The 15875-nt window shown below is 43.8% G+C and overlaps 1 protein-coding gene across 1 annotated transcript in view; it reads right to left on the bottom strand.

Annotated features, from left to right (window-relative positions):
- The window catches only part of CNTNAP2 (contactin associated protein 2), a 1312105-nt gene that overhangs the window by 287356 nt on the left and 1008874 nt on the right, over positions 1 to 15875 (bottom strand). The gene's annotated exons all lie outside the window — the stretch shown is intronic.

The following is a 15875-nucleotide window of genomic DNA, read 5'->3' as shown; positions in this document are numbered from 1 at the left end:
TCTGCTCTAAGAAAGTAAGGACTTCAGTACTGGAAAGAAAACCCTCCTGTCTGAGCTCCGAGTATTTTCACCTGTTCTTTGTTCTGGAGAGAGCGATACCTCATCCAGTTCAACAAACTGGGGTCAGAAACGAGTGCAAAGTTGATTTTTTAAAATATATCGTATTGTGTAGTCAGAACTGGAAAGGTTTCTCAAGAGTACAATCTCTGAAGGGAATCAAACTTCCCGTGGATCACAAGACTTCCATGCTAATAATAGGTACAGTAACTGTCCACAGCGGACACAAACCACAGTGGTTAGCGTGTGATTTGTATGAGATGCACATTCCTATTAGCGAGAGACCGATTTCTTTTTTGCCCAGTGCTCGGTCTGGCTTTGCTCTCTTGAAGTTTCATTGCACTGTGGCGGAGCTCTAGTTCTGAACTTTGGCTTCTAAATGGTAGGTGGGCTTTGCTTCTTCAAGACAAATTCCCTTTCACCTAAAGTTTAGGAGCTCCGCTCTCAACATCTCATGTCAACTGCAAGAGGAACCTCTTCCCATGAGGTCAAGTTCCTGGCCATTTGCTGTCTGGCCAACTCTGATCTTACAAAACCAGTTCTACTCTCGATCATTATGTTCTAAAAGCTGGTGCCTCATGATCATACAATGGTGAGGAATTTAGTCACATATTCATACTGACTTTATAAAAGTGCAAAAATGTTCAAACCAAGTGCACAGCATTTGAAACCCTTTGCAAACAGCACTGAAATATGTTGTCTAAGTAATGCGATATTTAGATACCTGCGTCTTTTGGCTTTAAAGGAGGCTAGAGAGCATCTGTACTAAGACTGAATTTCAAACACAGTAAAATAATAACATTAACATGGCTATGACACAGAAAGAAGTGTAATAATCCCATACAATAAAAAAGGAACTGTTCGGATTAGTCTATGTCAGAAATGCAGGAAGCATCTCCATTTACCTTTACATATGTTGTTATGTTGGCTGCAGACTTTCAGTCAAGAGCGCTGACACATTCCCTGAACCACCGGCGAGACCTCTGATTAGCCAGCCTCCTTCCAGGTTCTCCTTAGCAGCTAAAATGCTAACGGACTCAGGCTTTAAGCCCTGAGCTTCATTTTTTGTTGTTGTTCAAGTCTGTCTGGTGATTCCCAACATGCAGTCGAGGTTGAGAACCACAGCTGGACAGGAGGCAGCGGCACAGGCCCATCAAAGAACTAAGCCAGGCACCAGGTTATGCCTTGATTTAGCAAGAAAAAGTGTTTTATCTTGGTGATCCTGATGGTTTCCTGGACCTCAAGGTAGAGTTTGGAAACTGGGCCAAGAAAGCGACTCTTTGTTAGGTCAGGAGAACCTTTCCCAGGGAATGTGGACCGGAGAGGCAGTTTCGCTTCTGTGGTGGCTTCACGGTCCAGGTAGAAAGGACAAGGTCTTTGTTGGAAAACGAAGACGTTCAAATCAACGCAGGCAGAACTTCTTTTCCAACACCAGAGACCCAACTCCTGATAACGTCTCCACCAGACTGTGAGTGTACAATTTTTGGCAGGCTGGGCACTAGCAGAAGGTTCATATTTTTATACTTTTCCATTCCAGAAAAGCCATGTCATTCTGTAATGGGTAAATGGGGATTTTCATACCTCAATTTGAATAGTCAATGCTAATCAAAGCCTAGAGGAAGTAAAGCTGCAACAAAGCCAGTGTTAGGGGAGAAGCGCTGAGCAAAGGCGCCAGTCAGAGCTTTGAAATCTTCGGATTTGCCTGGAATGGAGCCCTGGCAGCATAAGTAACCTCTTGATGGGAGATTTCCTCCATTGAAGTTCAGGTTCATAAGCGATGCAGGGACACAAAACAACCTCGACAAGCTGGCCTCCAGGGAAGCCGAAAGCCTGGAGATTTTCTCTTTCTCCCGACAGTTTTAAGTTCACTCTCCTTCCCCCAGACATAATTAAGTCTCCACCAGGGCTTTAGCCTGAGGACCAGTGTGGGTCTACATCACTCTAACAGAGCGTGTCTAATGACAGTATGAAGTGAGCCACTATTTAAAAGTCTATAGTAGTCATACTAAAAAAAAAAAAAAAAAAAGAGAGAAACATGAATTTTTAAAAAATTAATTTTGACATTTCATGTCACCCCATATATCCAAAAGATTAATTCGACATGTAACCAATGTAAATAATTATTAATGAGCTATTTAATATTCCTTTTTTTGTACTATGTCTTTGAAATCTTGTGTGTATTTTACATGTAGGACGTACTTCAATTTAGCTCCTTCATTTTAATGAGGAATAATTGATTACTAGTTGGATTCCACACATTTTGCAATTGAAAAGGTAGAGTCACATGCCCTCGTGGTTTCCAATAGACCTTCCAATAAGGGAACTGAGTATCAATTTTTTAAATTTAAATTTGAATTGATTAAAATACAAAAGAATGAATTCCTCTGTCACAAGCAGCGTACTTTGGCTCCTCAGCGGTAACAGGCGGTTAGCAGCCGCAGTGCCGGCCCGCGGGACAGGGCATGTGTGGACTGTCCCCCGCACCTGGTCCTGAGAACACACCACCGCCTCCGCCGGAGCAGCTGCGGGCTGTATGTTCCCTCCACGCTGTGCGTGTGCAGTCGGGGCTGGGCTCACTTTACGTGCCCAATAAATAGCGGGGCCAGCAGGGGCTGTTCTCCTAGAGAGACTGCTGTTTTAATTTCTATCTTATTGTTGTGCCTCTTTTTCCTTTGGTTCAGCACTCAGTGCACAGGGATATGATGAAGTATGAATCTCTAACTCCATATGAAGTTAAAAAAAAAATACAATCCTGGTCTCTGCTTTCAAAACACAAGCACTCTTCCTCTCAGGGAATTTACCATGGCACGGTGCGAGGAGTTTCCACGAACATGTTTCAAGGTGAAATAAGGGCAGCTCTCCTCTGCTCCTACTCCACCTTCTCTCAGCGACAGGAAGCAAATCTGTATTTTATGAATCATAACTATAAGAATGAGCCAGTAACACAGTCAGATTGATCTGGGGGGGGGGGCGAGGGAACAAGTAATCGACACAGAAACATCTTGCACAGCGTGTGTTATTGATCTAAATGACCTTCGATTTTTCCATTGGCTCCAAGCTTGACATGCTCTCTCTGAATTTCAAATTCCATTTGTACAGCAGCGAAGCCAGCTTGACAAGAGGGTCTGAGGTGCTCTTAACGTAACTGCCATAGTCTCACAGCTGTGTTATTCTAAGTCAAAATTGGTAACTCTCGATCCCTTTTAATCCTGGACTGTTCAATGATACTGTGTTAGCATGTGTAGGGTACCGTGTTTTGAGGCTTTGGTATCAGGGAGCACTCTATTAAACCAGCTGCTTCATCAATGAAAGCCTGCATTAGCCACAAAAATGAAAAATAAATATTTAAAGAGCTAAGGCTTGGTATGTCCAGATCAGCCAACTCAAACTAGCAGCTAATACAGTCCGTTAAATTTTATGACAAATGATTCACCCAGAAAATAATCAGATTAAACTTCAGATCATGGAACAACTGGGTCAAGCCAGATTCTATTGCTCACAGTGCAAAGCAGCTTAATTGATACTCTCTGAACAGAAACAGAATCTCTATCAAGCTTCTCTCTGGATTCTACTCCTTTAGAATTTGTGAAAATTCAGAGATGGGTTGGGTTGGAACTTACTTGAGATTTGCTAAGAAAATAAATAAACAGGATTATAAAAGTGGTGGTTAATTTATTCAAGACAACAAGCTATACTGTTAGGGATTTTTTTTTTTTTTTGTATTTTTCTGAAGCTGGAAACGGGGAGAGACAGTCAGACAGACCCCTGCATGCGCCCGACCGGGATCCACCTGGCACGCCCACCAGGGCCGATGCTCTGCCCACCAGGGGGCAATGCTCCGCCCCTCCGGGGCATCGCTCTGCGGTGACCAGAGCCACTCTAGCGCCTGGGGCAGCGGCCAAGGAGCCATCCCCAGCACCCGGGCCATCCCTGCTCCAATGGAGCCTTGGCTGCGGGAGCGGAAGAGAGAGACAGAGAGGAAGGAGGGGGGGGGTGGAGAAGCAAATGGGCGCCTCTCCTATGTGCCCTGGCCGGGAATCGAACCCGAGTCCCCCACATGCCAGGCCAACGCTCCACCGCTGAGCCAACCGGCCAGGGCCTATACTGTTAGGGATTTAAAGCACATTACTCCTCCCTGCTAATGTACACAGAGGCTGGCTCTATGTTTTAAAATGGGCCCTTGAAGGCATTTTCTTAGTACAGTAATAGTTTGACTATGTTTTTGAATAAAGGCTACAATGGAAGACAATACACTTTCATTTCTTTTAAGATAATACTTTGGTGATTTCTCATTTGGCGTTAACTCCCCTCTAATTAATCTTAACTAGCGAGCTATGACTGAATACAAACAGAGTGTGACAGTCCCAGAACGTGGTGGCGCTGCTTAGGCGCCTGAGAAAATAAGTGACATCAGTAGACAAAGGACGGAAGGAGAAGGTGGGGGGACTTCAGCCTTCCCACCATCTGTAGCTCATAAAGGCACTCTGGTGACAAGCCCTTCCTGTCTCCCTGGAGAACTGAAATGTTGACACATGAGGTACAACGTTGCATCTGTGATCCAACTTTTTTCATCCTTTCCTAGTCCCACCTGAGCTTTAAACTAAGGGTGGGGGTAGATGAAGGAGGGAAAGATAAACACAAGGAGTGAGAAGTTGACAGCAGCAAATCCACAGTGAAAACTATTGCAAATCGTACCAGACAGACTAGAATTTAGCTCTGAGTTAAAATTATATTCAATTAGCTCTCCTTAAGAGTTGTGGTTGGACTGCAGGGTCACCGTGGCCTGGGGCCTGGGGGCCCGCCTGGAAATCAAGTTTCAGGGAAGCACATAAACATGAACTTTGCTTAAGAGGCTAAAAGAATGTTGCCTGTTATACTCAGGACATATAGCTCTTCTTGATTTTTTTTTCCTTCTCTTAAGTTAACATCACTGACTCATAATCCCAAGATGTCTTGCAGAACTCTGTAAGAGCTAGTCCCAGTCACCAGCAAAGAGGTTAACTAAAAAGACCCTGGATGGGATGCCTACAGAACTAAGTAAATCAGATTAAGGAAACTGCTGTAGCTTGCATGAGAACTGACTGACCATCACAGCCCATGATCCTCACTGACCCCCTTTCTCACAATTACTCATGACGTTCTGGCTTTAAAACCCCAACTGTAGGGCATCTAGGAGTTTGGGGTTTTAACTGGCAGCTTCCTAGTCTTCTTGAGCTGGGGCCCTACCATAATGAGACTCTGTTTCCGCTGCTGCGGTCCTCGATGTTCAGGGTTGGGCTCTGCTGTGCTCGGAGTGGAGGGGCTCTCTTTCTGCTCAGTTACAACAGTCTTTTAACAGAATACCCCAAAGATCTATGCTTCAATTAAAAATTACTCATCAAGCCCTGGCCGGTTGGCTCAGCGGTAGAGTGTCAGCCTAGCGTGCGGAGGACCCAGGTTCGATTCCCGGCCAGGGCACACAGGAGAAGCGCCCATTTGCTTCTCCACCCCTCCGCCGCGCTTTCCTCTCTGTCTCTCTCTTCCCCTCCCGCAGCCAAGGCTCCATTGGAGCAAAGATGGCCCGGGCGCTGGGGATGGCTCTGTGGCCTCTGCCTCAGGCGCTAGAGTGGCTCTGGTCGCAACATGGCGACGCCCAGGATGGGCAGAGCATCGCCCCCTGGTGGGCAGAGCGTCGCCCCTGGTGGGCGTGCCGGGTGGATCCCGGTCGGACGCATGCGGGAGTCTGTCTGACTGTCTCTCCCCGTTTCCAGCTTCAGAAAAATGAAAAAAAAAAAAAAAAAAAAAATTACTCATCAGCCCTGGCCGGTTGGCTCAATGGTAGAGTATCATCCTGTATGTGAAAGTCCTGGGTTTGATTCCTGGCCAGGATACACAGGAGAAGCGCCTATCTGCTTCTCCACCCCTTCCCCTCTCTTCTCTTTCTATCACTCTCTTCCCCTCCCGCAGCCAAGGCTCCATTGGAGCAAAGTTGGCCAGGGTGCTGAGGATGGCTCCATGGCCTCCACCTTAGGCCCTAGAATGGCTCCAGTTGCAATGGAGCAATGCTCCAGATGGGCTGAGCATTGCCCCCTGGTGGGCATGCCAGGTGGATCCTAGTCGGGCACATACTGGAGTCTGTCTGACTGCCTCCCTGCTTGTCATAGGAAGATCTCAAACTGAATGAGAAAATCAGTAGATAACACAGAAATGACAGATTTTAAAGCAAGCCATTCCAAAAGTGCTTCAATGAACAATCACGAACATGTGCGAAATCAATGAAAAACAGAAATTCTCAGCATCCCTCCGCCCTGCCAACAAAAGTGAAATATAAGAAAGCCATATGTGGCCTATTTGATCTCAATATTAGAGTTCTTAAAATCTTAGTTTTAACATATCTGAAATTTTGTGGGGTCAACATTAAGAATTCCAGAGGAGAAGTGTTGCTATGTGCTTTGCTTCATCTAATGATGTTGCTAAATCATTTATAGACCAAGGAGCCGTAACTTCTCAAAGGATCTTAGCTAATTTCTGAAATGATACAGAAAATTTTTCATTCACATATTCTCCATAATCAAAGTTTGCAAATGAGAAGATGGGATAGATACTGATTCAATTACTAGTGTGATGGATAACGGATGAAGTAGTGGGAACATAACTAAGAACTGATGATAAGGGTGGAGATGTTCTGCTCTGTTATAATAATGAACTAATAGATTCACCAATTAATGCTGCAGAAAGTTCGACCTGTGATGTCAACCTGAAGACCAAAAACCTGAGCTTGTGTACACATTTCTTTACTCTAGAGTTCTTGGAGTCAGCAAAGAGGCTAACTAAAAAGACCAAGAACAGAAAGATACAAAAAAGACCAAAAGTGGAAGATCACAATGTGGACATTTCTAAGAAATTATTTTGGGACAAGCCAGGATCACTCACAACTACACCTCAACCAAGAAATACAGCGACTGATCTTTTTAATGTTGAAGATATACAGTTTCAGAAAAAGGTTAAACTGTTCTCAACATACTCCCTTAAACATCAGAGAAATATTTTCTTATTTTTGAAGTATTTTTGCTAAAAAGTGACAGAAAATTAAAAAAAGAAAAACCTTTGTGCTTAAATAAAGGTTCATCTTCAATGGTCTTGAGATGTTGCCGCTTTCCAGAAAACCATCTTCCTCAATGACCCCTCCTAATTCAGTCACTACTGCAGGCTCCTGGGTGGATTCTGAAAGTCTCATCATAGTTGACTCCAACTTTTTGTTTGGGCCTGTCACACCCACATGCCCATTCCAACGCAAAGCACAAGCTTAGAGCTGGAAGGGACTCAAGCAAAAGTGATGACACGCATCTCACATGCTTTCCTGGTGATGGATGTGACCTTCTGATGACAGGTTCAGGCGTGCTCAGAAATCGCCCACGCTGACAGGACAGGTATATCTCCCTGATGTTTATTGTACACTAGGTGCTCCATGGGTTCTTATCATAAACAAAGATTATAATTCACTCCAAATTCTCTGGCCCTACATTGGTAATGCTGATGTATACAATATTTACTGAATGACAGGATGATTGTAGAAGGAGACAGTCAAAAACACAACCTCGATTCCTGTTCGGCAAGGAACAGATGTGGCGAAATAGGTTATGCTCCTTAAAGCTTTAAGCTCAGGTTCCCTCAACGATGATGAATTTATTTCCCTTCTAAACATGGATGCTGTAAAATCAACTTACTCAACCTGTTAGTGTTAACGTTCATAGCTGTGTTTATTGAAACACATGGTCATTTACTTGATGAAGACATAATACCGGCTTTGAGATATATTCATCTGTGCAGACTGTTATAATGCTATGACTATATTATGCTAACGGTCACTTTATAAAAACACAAATTAAAAAGTGGCAATGGAATGTTGCTGCTTTATGCCATTTTTTTTTCCAGTAGAATCTCAACGATACATTAAATTATATTTACTGTACTTCAAGGAGAAGTTTAACTGAACGATTATCATCCTGATTTAATCTACTTCTTAGAAGACTTATCCGGAGCTTCACGTGACTTGATGGGATTCATAAGCTCTAATATGGAGATGATGAAAGCTTTTTTGACTCTAATTGTATTATTTTTGAAATACAAACAAATGAAAATTTCCTCCAAACTGGCAACAATAGAGTTATTCATTTAAAGGTTTAGTGTGTTGTATATGAATCATGGATCTTTAAATTCTCTGAATGTTTATTCTGTGGTAAAGTTTTCTCAGTCAACCTGAAGACGATGAGCTTGTACACACATCTGTTCACTTTGCGGTTCTCGGAGTCAGCAAAGAGGCTAACTGAAAAGACCAAAAACTAAAATATAAAGACTAAAATGGCAGATCACAATGTGGACTACATTTATATAATTTGGAGCCATTCCTGAAAATTAAATGTCCAGTTATGTCTTCTTACCATTAAATCCATGTTGAGGTCCAAAAGCCCTTCAGAACGCAGATAGGCCAAATCTTCAGCAGAAAGATACTTAAAATGGAACTGGTTCTTAGCAAAAGCAATTGCCATAAACTCGGCCCACATTCTCTAGGGCCACCCATTCAAATCCTTGGGCAGTGCCTGGGACTGCCTGTGTTTTTGTGTCAAAGAGCAAGAAATAGTCATAGCTATTTTTTTTTTTTGTGAAACAGGAAGCCTAGGACTTTTGTGCAAAGCGCTGCCCGGGAACGTTAGCCTGCTTTGACCTGGATTGCTAGTCGCCTTTGAAGAATGCACAGCAGTAGCTAGTGGGGACGTCTCTCTGTGTCTGAGATCTTGGTCCTGTCCTCTTCCCTCACAGCAGGTGTACACGAAATTCTATCAGATCAGGTTGCATGTAAAGGATACACCCTGTATACACACTGACAAGTGGCTGAGTACAAACAGAAGCTTGCCGAGTGCTGGGAGCATCTGTTGATAATTATTCCTCTCGCTACTCTCAAAGATCCAGCTATTTAAAAACATCCAAACACACAACTCTTTCTGTTATCGTCGTAGAGACTCAGGAAATAGAGCACAGAAATGAGACAATTTTCTGGACAACCAGCCCCCCCACCACCACCACCAAAAAAAATGGCTTCAATTCTTCAATGTGGCTCTTTGCCTCACTTTTCTACAACACTGCTTGAGAGGAAGGGGTGTGTGGGAACGTTTACTAAGGTTTTCTTCTATGGTAATTACTTTTAAACCAGTATATATATGCGTCTTTTGACAATTTGCAAGAGGAATCTTTGTCGAAGGCCTAATTGAATTTGAAGCCTTTGGTAGTGCTCTTTTCATTTATTATACCGTGACTTCACCTAGATTATATTTTAAAAACTTTACAAGTAATTTTCAGAGTACAAGCCTCAGGTAGTGTGTCTCATGATAAACTGATATTGGAGAACATTAATGGTACGAGCTTCTGATCACCCAAGCCAGGAGTCCAGATGCCGTCCTGGACAAAACCCTAGGGATCTGCTCTGAATAGCTCTCCTACCTTCCCACCCCTCTCTACCCCCACCCTTCACTTCTCCTCCGGACCACAGCCTTTATCTGATCTCCACTCCATCCATCCTGTGCATTATGGCCAGAATGCTTTTTCTTAGACAGAAATTAGCCCACATTCCTCCCCAGCTTATTACCATCTTTCAACTCCTCCTGAGAGCTTTCAGGACAAAGTTCCAGACTCCTTGGCTTCACAAACACAACCACTTTGTATAAGAGCCACATCTTCCCTTCTCCCTCAACCTCCTCCCACTAGCCCTCAAAGCACTTTTGCAAGAGCTATGTGGAAATGCGTGTGGGAACTTAGACACTGCCTACCATTCGACAGGCTCCTTCCTGTGCTCCAGACCAGTAGTTCTCAGCCTGGGGTGGGGGGGCAGAGGCTTCATTCCAAGGAATATTGGGCAGTATCAGGAAACGTTGGCTGTCACACCATCACAGGCTAGGGATGTTGACAACATCCTGAAATGCGACAGCATAGCCCCTCAAAACAAAGAATCACCCTCTCCAAAATGCCAAGGAAGAGAAACCCTACCCTGGACCAACCTTCATGTCTGTACCCACTTCTTCCTACTCTTCATTTATGACTCAGCTCCAGAGTTAGTCTCTGAAAATATTCCTGTAACACTACCTGGTCTCGTTTTGATTCACTTCTTCAGCCTTTAATTACCACCCTGTAGACCCACTGTCATGGCTTATACTATAGTTACTGTTCTTATCTCTTTTACCTCCCCTACAGATTTAATAACACTTTGGAATATAATCTTTACAACCTATCTGGTACCCAATAAATGTTTCTTGATGACACAGATGAATAAAGAGAATGAGGGCAAACTGACCTATCCATGAAGGTCAACGGCAAAGTGAAATGGTTGTAACAGGTTTGAATCTTTGAGCTATGTTAACTGATTCATAAAATGCCTTTGGGTCAGAGCAGAACTTTCATCTATTTAGAAATTCACAGAGGAGACACTAGGACGTTACTAAAATAAATTCCTCCCTTTTAAAATGAGGAGTTATGCTTGATTGCTACATATCTGACACCTCTAAACATTTCTCCTATGGTTCTTTTTAAATTTTTTTAAAATTCAGTGAGAGGCGAGGAGGAAGACAGACTCCCATGTGTGCCCTGAACAGGATCCACCTGGCAAGCCCCCTACCAGGGGATGCTCTGCCCATCTGGGGCTGCTGCTCTATTGCTTGGCAACCAAGCTATTTTAGCACCTGAAGTGAGGCTGCGGAGCCATCCTCAGCACCTGGGACCAACTTTGCTCAAACCATTTGAGCCATGGCTGTGGGAGGGGAAAATAGAAAGATGGGGGGGGGGGAAGAAGTGGAGAAGCAGATGGTCACTTCTCCTGTGTGCTCTGACTGGGAATCAAACCCAGGACTTCCACACACTGGGCCAAAGCTCTACTGCTGAGCCAGCTGGCCAGAGCCTTTTTATGGTTCTAAACTTTGTGATTCTACTCATGGCTCTGCTCACTTTTTCATATTCAGGCTAATTTGCTGGCCTTTGGTCCTCCTGCTTTAAAATACCTGCACCTCCTCCTCTGGGTCAGTGAGGAGTGTTGCAGCGTCCTCCCTGACCTATGTGGCTGGATTTCTACACTAAGTCCCAGCCGATCAGTTCTAGCCTATGGCACACCAAATCCTTGCGTGGAGACAAATATTTTGATAGTGGACTATTTTCACTGGGGGAATGGGACAGTCTGCTATCTGGGGAAAGTCTTCCTTATCCTCATTAAAATATCAGTCCCTGGGTAAAGATAGGTTGAGACTTGCAGTTAAAGAAACCTAAGTTGGTCAGAAGGAGTTGTGAGCAAAGAGAGGAAAGTTTCTGACGTGGCCGAATTCCATTGAAAACAAGCTCCTCTGCAAAGCTGAAGATAAACGTAACTCAATCACACAATAAAATGTCAAGATAAGCCAAAACCCCTGGTTATTAGCCACGGTGTGGTGTAACGTATCTGAGACACAGACTCCAAACGGGAGGCGGGGGATGCCTATTATGTTTACTTATCATACAAAGTAGTGAAATTTCAGCTACTGGCCATGTTAGGTTTTCCAGTGAACGTGATCCTTTCTTCCTGTGTCTGGGGTTTGGGTTCATGCTGTCATTTGACCCTCCTGATGCTTAATGAGGATCTCAAAGGTGAGACACAGTACCTATCGGGCATTGTAAGCATTTATGAAAGACCAAGAAACATTCATCTGGCCGTGTTCCAAAGGGAAAAAATGTAATTGAAAAAAGAGACATAAAGGGAGAAGAAAGACAACTAATAAAAAAGTTGAATTCTGGTCGAATTAGGTGATTTTTTCCCCACAACGCTCAATGTATTTTTAAATGGCTTCCTTCGTAGACCTGAACACAAAATGCATCGCAGGGAAGGACAAAAGAGCAATAGTCCTTTTTCTGAGATTCTCTTCATGGCGAAAAGAAAAAGATTTAGCCAGCAGCAGGAATTTGTTCCAAAGAGCTCTAAATGGAAATCACTTTCAAAGCAGTTATGGAAAAATTTAGCCGGGTTCCCAAACAATATAACACGTTCAGTGCAAAAGGATGATTCACCGAGCCTCTGCCAGCAAGTCTTTCTTCTTGCTCTATGAGGGGGGCAGGTGCATTGTTCCCAGTTACAGGGAAGCCAGGGACAAAAAAAAAAAAAAAAAAAAAAGAACACTACAGTCAGCAGAAGCGCTAAAGAGACTTGATTTACAGACTGTATGGGCTTGCTAGTGCGAAAGGAAGAAAGTACTCCATATCCAATCTTCCCATTTTCCCCTGGAAGCATCCTCCAGAGGTGGACCTTCCTCTCCACGACTTCTCAAGGTGTCTCCATGCAGTCTCATCCTCCTTGCTCACCTGCATGGCCGTCACAGCCCCAAGCCAAGAGTCCCCCTCCCTCCTGAGCTCCAGCAGGTGTGCCGGGTACTTGTCTGCGGCACTGGGCACCGTTCCCGCCTCCCTCGATGCCCTCCCCGCACCACAGGGACTGGCGGTGCAGAACGCCCCTGCCAACAGAGTTCCATCTTCACTCCCACCAGTGAGAAGCCCTGTGTGGGATCTAGACGGTAGACGAGAGGCACATGCATGAGCAGTGGTCTGTCCATGCGTGACTTTTGTGACATCCAAGGTTTGCTTGCAGCCTCAAGAGGTTCTCCTGTGGATGCTGCCAGCCGCTGTGACCACTGGAGGAAATTTCCTGCAATTCCTGACCCACTGGCAGGGGAGAAGCAGTGTCTCATTCCCTGGCCACAGGTGGAGAAGCTAAGATAGCAGTGGTCTTCCCTGACCTCAGTCATTGCAACTTTTCCACCATTTCTGTAAGCAAACCAGTGCTCGACATTACCATTACGTCCTTTCCTCCTTGGAATATCTCGAGTAGGTTCTATTTTCCTGACCAGTTCAGCTGTTCTCTGATGTTGATTCTCTCTCCAGTGGCCAGAAATCACCTCGCACAGCTCCTTGCTTCACAGGTGAGGTCCAGAGAGACTGTGGGGCTTGCTCGGTATCACTCAGCTGCTTGTTATTGAATCAAGCCAAGAATCCCTGTCCCCTAACCTCCAGGCTAGCACTGATTTCTACTGTATCTCACCTCGCTGCATTTACAGACCATACTTCTATTCTTGCATCCTGTTACCTACTGCACTTCATAGTAACTAAGGTGCAGCAATTTCAACTGATGTGTGAAAACACTACCGAAGACGCTAACCCGATGCATCTTACCACTTGAAAATTTCCTACTTATTGAACATTTTGAAAAGCATACTTATTGAAAAAAACAAACTTCCTACTTATTGAAGAACTTGTTTTGACTTGATTCTATGTAGATTAAAAAAATCATTTATTGCATAGACAGAAAAAAAGAAAACATAAGCTGAAAATATAAATTGGTGTAGATATTTCTGAAACTTTGTTCACTTTGAGTCTGGCTCTTAGAATCGTGCTTTGGCTCAGAGTCATTAATATTCTTCTTGTTTTAAACATATAACAGACTTTAAAATATGAATCCCCATGCCATCAAAATTCCAAAACAAATCTATGAAACAACCTCAATGCTTTGGTGCTGGGCTCTTGAGCCACTTGGCAACGACACAGCTAGATTCATTTTCTTCCTCTTGCTTCCAAAATACTGTTAAATGCAACTAACGCACCATCTTATCTACCTCTTCCCCAAACAACTGGTTCTTAGGGCTAAGAGGAGTACCATCTATTGTCTCTGGAATTTTCCTTCAAGATGCTGACAAGCATTCTGCAGGATTTGACATTCACACTCATGTGAGCTGTCCTTATGATGTCACATGTGCCACCTGGCTGAAGGGGACTGTAATTTGTTATTGAATCTAATACATTCCGATTACAGAAAGATTACAAGATGAAAGGTTCCATGTTGCAAAATTCATTACATTCTAGTTTAAGTTCAGTTTCTTCAGTATGTATATATATTTTAAGGTATAGTTCATAGCATATAATTGTTATTCATGTCACAAAATGCAACAAGCATAATGACCTGACTGGGTGGTGGCACAGTGGATAGAGCGTCAGGCTGAAATGCAGAGGACCCAGGTTCAAAACTGGAGGTTGCCGGCCTGAGCGTGGGATTGCCGGCTTGAGCGTGGGATCATAGACAGGACCTCATGGTCACTGGCTTAAGCCCAAAGGTTGCTGGCTTCAGTCCAAGGTCGCTAGCTTGAGCAAGGGGTCACTAGTTCTGCTGCAGCCTCCTGGTCAAGGCACATATGAGAAAGCAATCAATGAACAACTGAGGTGCTGCAATAAAGAATTGATGCTTCTCATCTCTTTCTGTTCCTGTCCTTCTGTCCCTACTGGTGTCCCCCCCCGCCCCCTCCACTAAAAGAAAAGAAAAAATAAGAAGCATAATGGTAGCTTGCTGATATATCATTTTCCCTTAAACTGAAACCTATGCCTTGTGTACTCATAGTCCCATTGTTTTAAAGCAATTGGTTAATTACCGATAATTACTAATTTAATATCTGTACTACAACACCTGTAGCTTTAACTCACGTTTGTACTCGATACCTATTTACTGTTCTCCTACTACCAGGCACAGCTGTATCTGAAGAGATTACTCACTGTCATACTTAGTTAGAATGCCTCCACCTTCCTGAAGGCTCTAAGATTTCTGTGATATCTACGTGTGGGTAGCAAGGCGGTGGTAATAGAATTGTCAAAATCTCGTTTTAGTTGAGGAAAATAAATCAGGGAAAGAAATTTCCTTCCTTAAGGTGATGTACTTGCCATCTCTGCTATTTTTTTTCTCAGGAAATGGGCTTGTGTTCTGCTTATTCATAACTGGGATCGGCCCTGGAACACGGGTCTGAGCTGGAAACATAGTCTAGCCATCAACAGGAACTTGCCGACACGGAAGAACGTTATCCGAAATGAAATAATGTGCAGGGAGCATGGCACTCAGCAGGTCTGTGCCCGTCTGTTGCTCAGTCTCGCCTTTTCTTTTCCTCAGGCAATTATACAGTCTGCCCAGTGCCTGGCAAACAGTGGGCCACCCATTAATGAGGACTCCCTTCTAGTTCCCAATCTTGCTCCAAAGTTAGAGCAGGGCAAATAACACTGTTCACAAAAATTAGGGGATCAAGGAACGTGCAGATAATTCAGTACTTTTAGCCTTTTGTACAGTGCATTTTCACCAATGAAATCAAAGTTGGTTTTGTATCTCATTTGCATAATCGAACTTCCTTTGACTTGTCGTTTGCTTTTCTGATGTTCTTGGTTAATAAAAAAAAAAAATATCAAATGCTTTTTTTTTTATTGCTTCATATTCATTTTTAAATAGCCCCCAATTTTTTTGAGCAGTATATTTGAGCTCAAATAAACTTTTCTTCTTCATGGCTCATCTCTGCCATTCTGCAGAAAGTGGGTGCACAAATCTGTCGAATCCCCTGAGGGGTGCACTCCGACTAGAGTGGGTACCTGGGGTTCTTTCTGCCTGAGGTTTCTACGGAGAGCTCCTTCAGAATCAGTGTGGCTCCAGGATCCTGGGAGAATTTCCAGGGCAGAAGTATGAGACTTGTCCAGGGAGTCCATGTGATTCCCAGACCCTGAGCATGGCCCTTGTGAGCGTGTATCTGCCACCAGAATTCAGGCCAGGTACCCCAGGCATCATCCTGACCATCATAGCCTGTTCTAATTGTTACTGAGGAAAGGACCTTAGGATTCCTGCAAACTGACCATTTTCTCCTCTAACTTATCTTACATACACAACATAACACTGGAAGGCAGTATGGTAGAGTTACTATTATGATTTGCATGGGCTTTTAAGTCAAACAGACAAGTTCTAGTCCTGGCTCTGTAAC

Source organism: Saccopteryx leptura, chromosome 2 (assembly GCF_036850995.1).
Source record: "Saccopteryx leptura isolate mSacLep1 chromosome 2, mSacLep1_pri_phased_curated, whole genome shotgun sequence".
In the NCBI taxonomy this organism is placed as follows: Eukaryota; Metazoa; Chordata; class Mammalia; order Chiroptera; family Emballonuridae; genus Saccopteryx; species Saccopteryx leptura.
Note: the sequence above shows the minus strand (reverse complement) of the source record. Positions and strands in the feature narration are given on the sequence as shown.